Source organism: Hordeum vulgare, chromosome 3H, assembly GCF_904849725.1.
Source record: "Hordeum vulgare subsp. vulgare chromosome 3H, MorexV3_pseudomolecules_assembly, whole genome shotgun sequence".
Classification (NCBI taxonomy): domain Eukaryota; kingdom Viridiplantae; phylum Streptophyta; class Magnoliopsida; order Poales; family Poaceae; genus Hordeum; species Hordeum vulgare.
This window is the reverse complement of record NC_058520.1, coordinates 227738410-227748035: the sequence shown is the minus strand read 5'-3', so window position 1 is coordinate 227748035 and position 9626 is coordinate 227738410.

The following is a 9626-nucleotide window of genomic DNA, read 5'->3' as shown; positions in this document are numbered from 1 at the left end:
AGCGCAAGTCAGTGAGAGCCTCCACTGCAGCAAACTGGATTGCCATCTCTAGAGTAGAATCCGTTCCACCCTTAGTAGAGAGAATAGCTACCAATATCCAAGCTGGCAACCATGTAAGCCTGAGCATGGAAGTCGTACACGGACTCGGCAAGCTGCTCCCGAAACACCTGGTACACTGGTTCCTCGCTGTGAGGGTACAGTCGAAACCAGACATTCCGAAGCAGTGATGGGAAGGAGGATGGTGTTGGCTCATACTGAAAATGATACGGAACTAGTGCCATCTACACTCACAAAGCCAAAGGTTAGTAAAACAATGAATCATGATGCATGCCATGCAACAATCAAATGCAGCACTCAAAATGCAGCAAGCAAATGCATACTCACAACCCTATACTACTCGTCGTGCTAACGCGGCTACTAGGGTGTCCTACATTCAAAGAACCCGATTACCAGTGTTTCCATCCCAGAGATCATGTCTTCTGGAAACACTCAACAACTTCGAACAGAACTGAACTGACTTTATTGATAGCATAAGGTTACACGTACATATCTTAGAATGATAGTGAGGCTAAAGGAACCCTTGGTGCTGCAACAGTATCTACATTATTTATGAAACATAGTGGGGCCTCAAGACTATTTAGTACTTCTACAGCGTAGCGGAACATAGCGGCAACTCCATACACAGGGACACTCCTGTGGACAATTCCTAGTATGGACCATCATGACCTCCGTCCTCGGCTTCTCCTGCATCTGGCATGATACACCAGGTGAGTACTTTGAATGTACTCGCAAGCTCACAATAACCAAGTAATGCAGCAAACAATAGCATGCCAATCAATATGACAATTGCTAAGTAATATTACGAACTATACCAGTTAATCATAACCAAGTACTTGGAATGATACGCCATGTGAGTACTTGGAATGTACTCGCAAGCTCATCATAACCAAGTAATGCAGCAAACAATAGCATGGCAACAAATTACAAATAATCCCATTAGCTATACTAGTTATCAACTTACTCATGCCCGGGGTTGTCTCACAACCACCAGGATACTCATCAAGCATTTCCACTCAGTTGAAGAGTTCTTCCATCATTACTAATATTAACATGGTTGACCATTTACTGAGGTCTGGTCGGGTTGTCCATTACCGTGGACTCGGCTATTTGAATAGGTTTGACACTCTGCAGAGGTCGCACACTTTACCCGCACTATGGAGCACTGACCTCGTAATCCCATTCGGGTGGACCAGCATTACTCCAACTGGACTTTCCTGACCCGTGGCTCTCTCATCGTACCACCGGCAATCACTCTTCTCCGGAGTCTTGCCCTGGTTGGCCCTCTGTCCTCATGACACCTGCCACCGTCGTGGCCAAACTGAACTGTCCCAACTAGGGACGGGCCCATCTCAACTCAACTGGGCACACAGGGTTATCACCGCCTATCGGGCCAAGGTACGCGTGCATGACCCTTCCTCTTTGGAGGTACCGGTAAAAGATTACGCGATCAGCTCAAGTCACATCCGTCCCATATCGGCAAGATGTGGTTCTACGGTTATGCCCGGACAGGTTACTCAAGATCAACCACTAAGTTATTGTAAACATAATGATTTATAACAGTAAGCACGTATTTTATTTGATAATTTATTAGGCATTTATTTTATAGCAAAGTAAGTAAACATAATGCATGAAAATATGCTATGCTTATGCAATACTACACCACATGGATATAATGGCTTTCCTTGATCAGTGGGGTTGTTCAAACACTCCTGGTCTTCAAAGTTTCCTTCTGAAATATATTTGAAATAGAAAAAGAAAATAAAAGGTCATATAACTCCTTTTTATTAATCAGAAATTCTAGTAGTGTAAGAAAAATACCAAACTTTACCAGAAAATAGAGGGGATCAGTACCAACTCAATGCAAAAAGAATCAAGTGATTTGGACTTAAGAATAAAAATATACAAATGGTCAAAGTTGCTAGTCAAATCTGAACATAAATAAAAAGAAAAAAAGAACCTAACAGAGGCCACGTCAAAGACGTAAAGTGGAGGGGAGCCTCCACTTACCGCTTTGGCCGCGGGCCTCGGCCACTGGCACATGGGGCATGCCTCTTTTAAATAGAGAGAGGGAGAAGGATACAGGGACGCGGCGGCTCTCCGGCGACGGTCGCAGGTGCTACAGACGGCGGTGATGCCTGGGAATAGGTGGAATGGAACGGCTGGTCTACGACGAGCACGGACGTACCCGCAGCGCGACGAGAGACAGACTGACGGCATCGTCCCCTTCTTCTCCGACGGCGGCGGTTTCGGGTGGTCGTCGGAGACGGTGGTTCTAGCGGCGATTGGCTCGGGCGAGGGGTCGAGGAGCACCAGGGGGAAGTCCTCAGCTCAATGGAGTGGTGGAGAGGGCTCTGGGGAGGGTGGTTGGAGCTGGCGACGGTGGGGCTGCAAGAGGCGGAGCTCTGGCGATGATTCGAGGCCAGAGGGCCTCTTGGCCTTGGCTCGCTCTTTGGGGGGCCAATTGGAGGCTGCAGGAGGGTGATGGAGAGCTAGAAGGGGTCAGGGCGAACCTTAATTAGGCCGGTGACGAGCGCGGCCGCTCTCTCCCAAAACGACGAGGATAAGCTCGGCACTGGAGTAGGGGGTGAGCTGGCCGTCGCGGAGTGACCTGAGGTGATGGAGGAGGTCAGAGCATCGATGGGACGCCTCCTATGCCATTAAGGGCTCACGGACGACCAAAGTGGCCGGAGCCGACTGTTCCGTCCATGGAGGCACTTGGCAGGGAGCGGTGGCGACCTTCTCCGGCGACCCAGGGCCTTCTGGAGGTGCCACACGGCTGCCAGGAACGCCCTCGAAACCACGGACAAGGAGGGGGCAGCGAATGACGACATGAGCGGCTCGGCTGCCACAGGGGCTGCATAGAGCGCGCGCTGTGGCATGCCAGTACCATGATCACCACGGTTACTGCTGCCACAAGGCCACGCAAGACCGGGCACCTTGTCCATTGCGTCGACCGTAGTCTTACCAGTCACCATCCATCACTAGTTCGACCAGTCACACACTCCTGCGAAGTGTAGCATCAACTACATCTTCTGCCTGCAAACTTGGGGAGGATCTAGAGCTCAAATGGGTTAGGGTTAGGGCAATCTAGCTTGTCTGGGTTAATCAGCATAGGACAGACTACAGATTCGCAAAGTTTGAAAGAATTTGAAGATCAAATGAATATAGTTCTTTGTAAATCATCTTTCTGGTCGAGAATGCAAATGAGCTCATGGCACTCACATGCAAGCCCTGCTAATGGTGAAACTTTTTGGAGGAGTGTTATTTAGTAGTGCACACATGTCCAAAAATTTATAGATCCTTGGTGCACCCCTAGCTAGCACTTCCTTCACAAAGGTTCAGTTTTAACAGAAACTTAGCAGAGTTTCCCTTCTCAAAACTTGTACTGGACCATCAGATGTTTTTACATATTTGAACTAAATATGATCCCTTGGAGCTAAGGGAATTTATTGGGAATTTTCTAAAATGGGAAAAATAGGGTTGCTTCACAAAGTGACAATTCTGGCCAGAAAATAAATAATTATTCTAGCGAAAATTTTGCATGGGCAATGAAATGTTTTTGAAGATTTTGAAATCATAAGATACTGAGAACATGTGGAAAAAGATTTGGGGTCAATGGCTTATCCCAACTATAGGTTGCTTCACAACCCATGGTGATGCCATTATTCCCCAAAACAGAAAAAGAATTATTTGAAAGATTTAAATATTGCAAATTATTCCAAGGAAGGTTTTGGCAAGAGGCAAAGTGTTTTGGGTTGCTTGGGACAAGAAATCAGAGACTCACAATCCAACTTGCTTGAGAAAATTTGAAAATCCACCAATTTGCAAGTGAAACTCCAAAATATTTTGAAAAGAAAAAGTTTGAAAAATCAGGGTGTTACAGTTACGTGGCACGGGAGAGCGTGGAAACAGAGGGGAAATGACGACGAGCTCATGGCGGTTTGATTTGCGGTGACGGGGAGGTCGGAGTCGTCCTCTAGCCGGCGAATCGATGTCGGGAAGCTCCGGTGGCCTGAGAAGAAAACGGCGGTGCTGGCGGCGCTCCGAGGCTTCCGGGCTTGATTCTTTTGGCAGGGATGTCGAGGGCGATGGTGCAAGCACAACGGGCCTCTCGGGAAGGCGAGGGGTGGCCGGAGGCTACGGCTGCGAAGGACGGCGGCGACGGCCATGCTCGGATTTGGTGGGAAGGAGAAGCAGAGAGATGGGGAAGAGACCAGAGAGGGGTGGAGAATAGAGAGGGGGCTCTGGGCATCTCCAGGCAAGGAGATAAGCTCAGGGGGAGGCGAGCAGGAGGTGGAAGCAGGAGGTGTCCGCGGGTGAGCACGCGTGCGCCACGCCTCTGCCTACTGGCGAGAGGTGGAAGAAGACGCCTTCGCCCCTGGTGGACTGGGCCATCTCCCTCCTCGGCCACGTAAGCAGGTAAGGTTCTTTCTCTCTTTTATTTTTTTTTCATATCCTGTTTTCTAATTTTTGACATTTGTTTTGATTTGTTTAAAATACCAAATCACTTAATAAATTCTGAAAATTTATATGTGGCCTCTTATAATATATCCAGAATTATTGGATCTGTAAAATTATTTATAGCATTTATAAATCCAATGCAAATAGGGTTGAATTAATTCAAATGCCCAATATGAAATGGTTCTGTGATCCAATAATATTGGTTGACATTTTTATCTCAGTCCAATATTTTATTGGAAAATCAGGAACATTTCCCTCTAGTTGTTTGAAGTAACTTTTATCTTGGTCATTTGACAAAATTCTTTATGAAACTTGATCATATCTCAATTGGAATCCTTTTGAATTTAGAATGCATGCATGAGCATGCAATGTCAAGCAGTGCTAAGCTAGGGTTGTGACAACTCACCCCCACTAAACAAGAATCTCGTCCCGAGATTCAAGCGTAGGATAGGAGTAACAGGGGACACTATCTATCACAATCTTCACGATCCAATTGCCCTTCTCGAAGATGTTGATTCATTGCATCATGTTGATCTTGACATCTTTGTCTTTGAGGTCTTCATCCAACACGAAGACAAGAGAACAGGAAGACTCTACATGATTCGATCTCCTCAAAGATCGATGAACTCATGATCAGCTCATAGAATGAGACGTAGGTACGTCCCTTGAGCTGAGACACAATACACATATCAGAAACGAGGAAATGAAGCTTATGACAAAGGTTCAATTGGTAGGCAACAATTCCACGCTTAAAAGAGATGGGGACGAGGTTTCAAAGTAGCGAGGAGTTAGGTTGCCCATCATACCATAACGGGGCACCTTAGGAGGGTGACTCATAGAGTTATTCCTTTAAGTGGCAAAAAGAATTACTTTTGATACAAATATCATTAAAACTTTTCATACTAGGGTAAGGAAATTCACAATGATCGTTGAAAGAATTCAAAAGAATGGCATACTCAGTTTGGAGAGAAACTAGAGTTATAGAGCACCTCGGCAAACGGAAGGCACATTCCAATCGATACCGAGGATATAACCTAGTGTCTGAGCATGCTCTCAAGAACTTGAGCATTTCCATATCAATCAAGGTTTACCAACATCCATGCCAAGGATCCTGGCAACACATCATACTACCATGATGAATAATGGTGGAGAATGCAGATGCAATGCAATGCAACACTTTCTCAGATTTTTCCTTAGAGATGCCAAGGAAACAAAACCTGGATAATCGACCGAGAGACATTTAGCACTCCGCTTCTAATGTTCTCCTTGATGTAATAGATAACTTAACTTCTAGGTATCTAGAACATCAAGTAGAGGTCGGACTTGGAAGCACGAAGGGGTCCATCAAGAACAACTTCCAAAATGAGTCATACAAAGTCCTCATAGGGAGATGGCTAAGGATGATAATGTTGGATATTATAATATTAAGTCTTCCGGCTAGGTATGTTAGCCACGGCATCACCTTACCGGGTTACACAGAGACCAATATTATAATTCTTGGGAAAAGTTCCAACCATTATAACTGCCTAAGATTCAGCTCTGGTTGGTGACATGATATTTCAGACTCAACATGTCTGAAAAGAAAGTTTGCAACACAAATCGACGAGATAACGTTGCGAGATTCTTGAGAAATGAACTACGGAAGACAACTCCAAAACATGAGCGGGATTTGCAAGATCCACGTGAACACATTTTCCAAGATAATGATGAGCGCATAAAAAGTCTTACAACAAAACACTACCGAGTTCTGGTTTGGGAACCATCATTGCGGATAATGAAGCCATGTGCAAGTCCGTCTCGGCCCTTCGGGAATAACACTTAACTTTTTTTCCTTGAAAAAATTAATTAGTGGCTTGGTGTGCTAGGAAATACATATGGAATGGAGGTAGCTAATCTCTCTGACCATACAATACTTCGCACGTGCATGACTGACTTGGGATGATTCCAGAGAAAGGAAAATATTTTTTCTCGAATTCACGTCGGTAACTTGCAACAATTACACATGAATGGAGAGGAAGTCACTTCTTACACCTAACATATACTTCATGAATATACATGAAGACAATGTCTACAAAGTTTCCAACACTAGCTTAATGTTCAACATAAATCATGGAACAAATGAAAATGTTGCCGATGGGCTCAACAACAATTCATCGAGATACCCATATAAATGGATTTCCATAACTATGTGAGCAAGATAATAGCATTGGTCAGATCAAAGAATATAATGGTGTATGCTCAAGGAAATCCACGATTAAGACATCGTTACGAAAATCTTTGGTTCTGAGTTTGATTTGACAATAGACCATACTCAAATCAAAAATTGGACAAGATAATATATACAACAATTGATCACACGAATCAAGCGATGAAAACATCATCTTTCTTCAAGATTCACACAACAGAAAAGATATCCCTTTAAAATGAACTAAGTTTAGGCGAAGCTTTTATCTTCCAACTCTCCAAGTTGTTGTTTAGCTTAACCAACTAGTTTCAGGGTATCCAACACGGAGTCTTGGAGAAGGGGTGGTTTATAGAAAAAACAACTTAATCACAAGCTCAACATAACAGTCAGGAAGCAACCTGGTAATACTTCCGAGAAGATGTTCGGAAAATCATGAACCACCGATATGTTATTAAGCTCGGGAACAATCTTGATTTTCAAGGAAATATGATATGATCAGTAAAGGGAGGGATTGACACAATCCTAGCTCATTAATTGAAAAGTGCACCATGAAACATGGACTAGGTAGCACGGTCAATCTTAAGAATGGTGGTTCAGTAAGCAACACACTAAGAATGAACTACAAAGCAACGACATTGCTAGGAGTATTGATTTCACACATCATGGTTCACTTGTCGATATTCCAGTTACTACCAACACGGAAACCAAGGGATGAACAATGATAGAGCGAAGTATCACTACCTCGAGAGCTCATAAGAGATTGTGCAATTCTCATGACATTCTTGACAAAAGAGGGAATACTCCAAGATAGACCAGAACAAAAGCTGGATTGGCTTTTTGATCTGCGGAATACAACTACTTTGTCCAAACCCAAGAAATGGATGAGGTACTGGAGTTTTCTTATCCCAGTCATTCAGAAATAGAACAACTTGATAGACCACAAGAATAATAGACATCGATGACACGAATGCACAACTACTCTTGACGATCCTCTCATAAATGAAGGTCAGAAACAATTGAAGAGGGCCAACTCAAGAGCACATGATTTTTCTGAGTTGTAGATGCATAGATTAGCATATCGAACGAGTTCAACATAATTCTTCCAGATAACCCATGCAGATGGGCGGAGTTGGCAGAATCATAATATGGAGTAGAGAAGTCATCACGAGCTCTCTTGTTAGGATCTTTAGTTCACGAAGAACTTCTGCCAGAGATGATCCATGGTGTTGGAAGAATGATATACCATGAACCTTGGAAACTACAACGAGGTTACTAATCATTCTAAGGAACTAGCAACACTATCAACAGAAGTAAGCAGAATGATCCTTGGATTCAAGAACCGAGAAATAGAATACCTACTAACTAAATAACATCACGGGATGTTGTTGAAAATGATGTCCAGAATAATAACACTAGAAACACAGAACTCATCTAGACTATTGGGTGGTTTATCAGGTAACATGCTTTCCTAATACTTCAACAATATGTCAAGCTAATAAAGTGCCTCAACACAATATTTAGTGTGCTTTGTCTGGCCAAAAAAGACATCGGAAAAAGGAGGAAGGAATTTGCGGTTGCATGATATTATTTAGAAATTTTGAAAAACTCGAACAACATAATGGATGCACGGGCACGAAATATCAGGCAAACTACAAGAAAACTGACAACATAACAATTGAATTCTTATGGAGACACTGATCCAGGATGACAACAACTTTTCTATAAGTCTCCAGCATAGTAACTCATCATCCTAATGAATAGATGTGAAAGCCTAATTCTTAAAACCCGTAGAATAAAGAAGAGGGTGACTTAGAATAAGGATGACACAAGGAAAGGAGTAAAAAGAGCCTTACGTTCCCTTCCACAAACAATTCCCTTATATAAATAAAGAGTTGCAAGACTCAACATCGACCAGTTTGGCTTGCTTATCCTACACGCAGTCAAGCTCTGATACCAAAGCTATCGGGACCCCGATCCTAAATCATAATAACCCAGCCCGTAACACATCACATGACTTTGCGGCCTCACGCACGATAAAATCCACGGCTTCCACCTTACCTTGGCCGGGACCGTTTGCGTCTTTTGGCTCACATATATGAATGTGTCGCTAGAATTCAAACTACAAAGAACCCGGGTCGACATGACTAGTTATAAACCCAAGTGGTACATCCGTACAGGGACAGGCATACATAACCCAGCAAAGCAAGTGTCGGTCATCAACGTGTGTAGACGAGTCATAGCTACCTACGAGGACTCCATTACACCGCGTGACATTTCCCGGAAGGGACAGACACAGCAGGAAAGAAGGATACATGTCGGTCAATCAATGTGTCCGGAGCAGTAGGAAGCTACCAGAGCTCGGTGGAAGCACAAAGAGGCATTTCCCCGTAAAGAGTAGTACTAAAGGCACACAACTAGGTGTCGAATCCCACACATATAATGCACTTCATAACATACACACAATATGCACTATATGTGTAGATACAACATGGCATCACAACATAACTCTATGACTCAAGATTTTATTAAAAACTCATAAGAGTCAACATAGTATGATATTGCATACAAGGGTCTCGTGACCCGACACTCAAGTCATACAAACATCAAGCGGAAGCATAACATGTCTTGGTACAGACATCTACTAAAAGTGGTTGAAGGAGCCTGAAAAGCTACCACGACCCTACCAAAGGAGCCACACCTCTATGTGGGATTCCCAACCTATTCCGGTCAATATCAAACACATCGCGTAGAAACGTTTAATGAGATTTAGGTCTCCTATTCAAAAACATAAATTTAGCAAATGTGAGTACAAAGGTACTCAACAAGACTTACATTGGAACTATCTACATATGCATCAGTATCAATGAAAGGATTGTGGGGTTTGATTGCAGCAAGCCAGCTTTGACTCTTGGCTAACCTG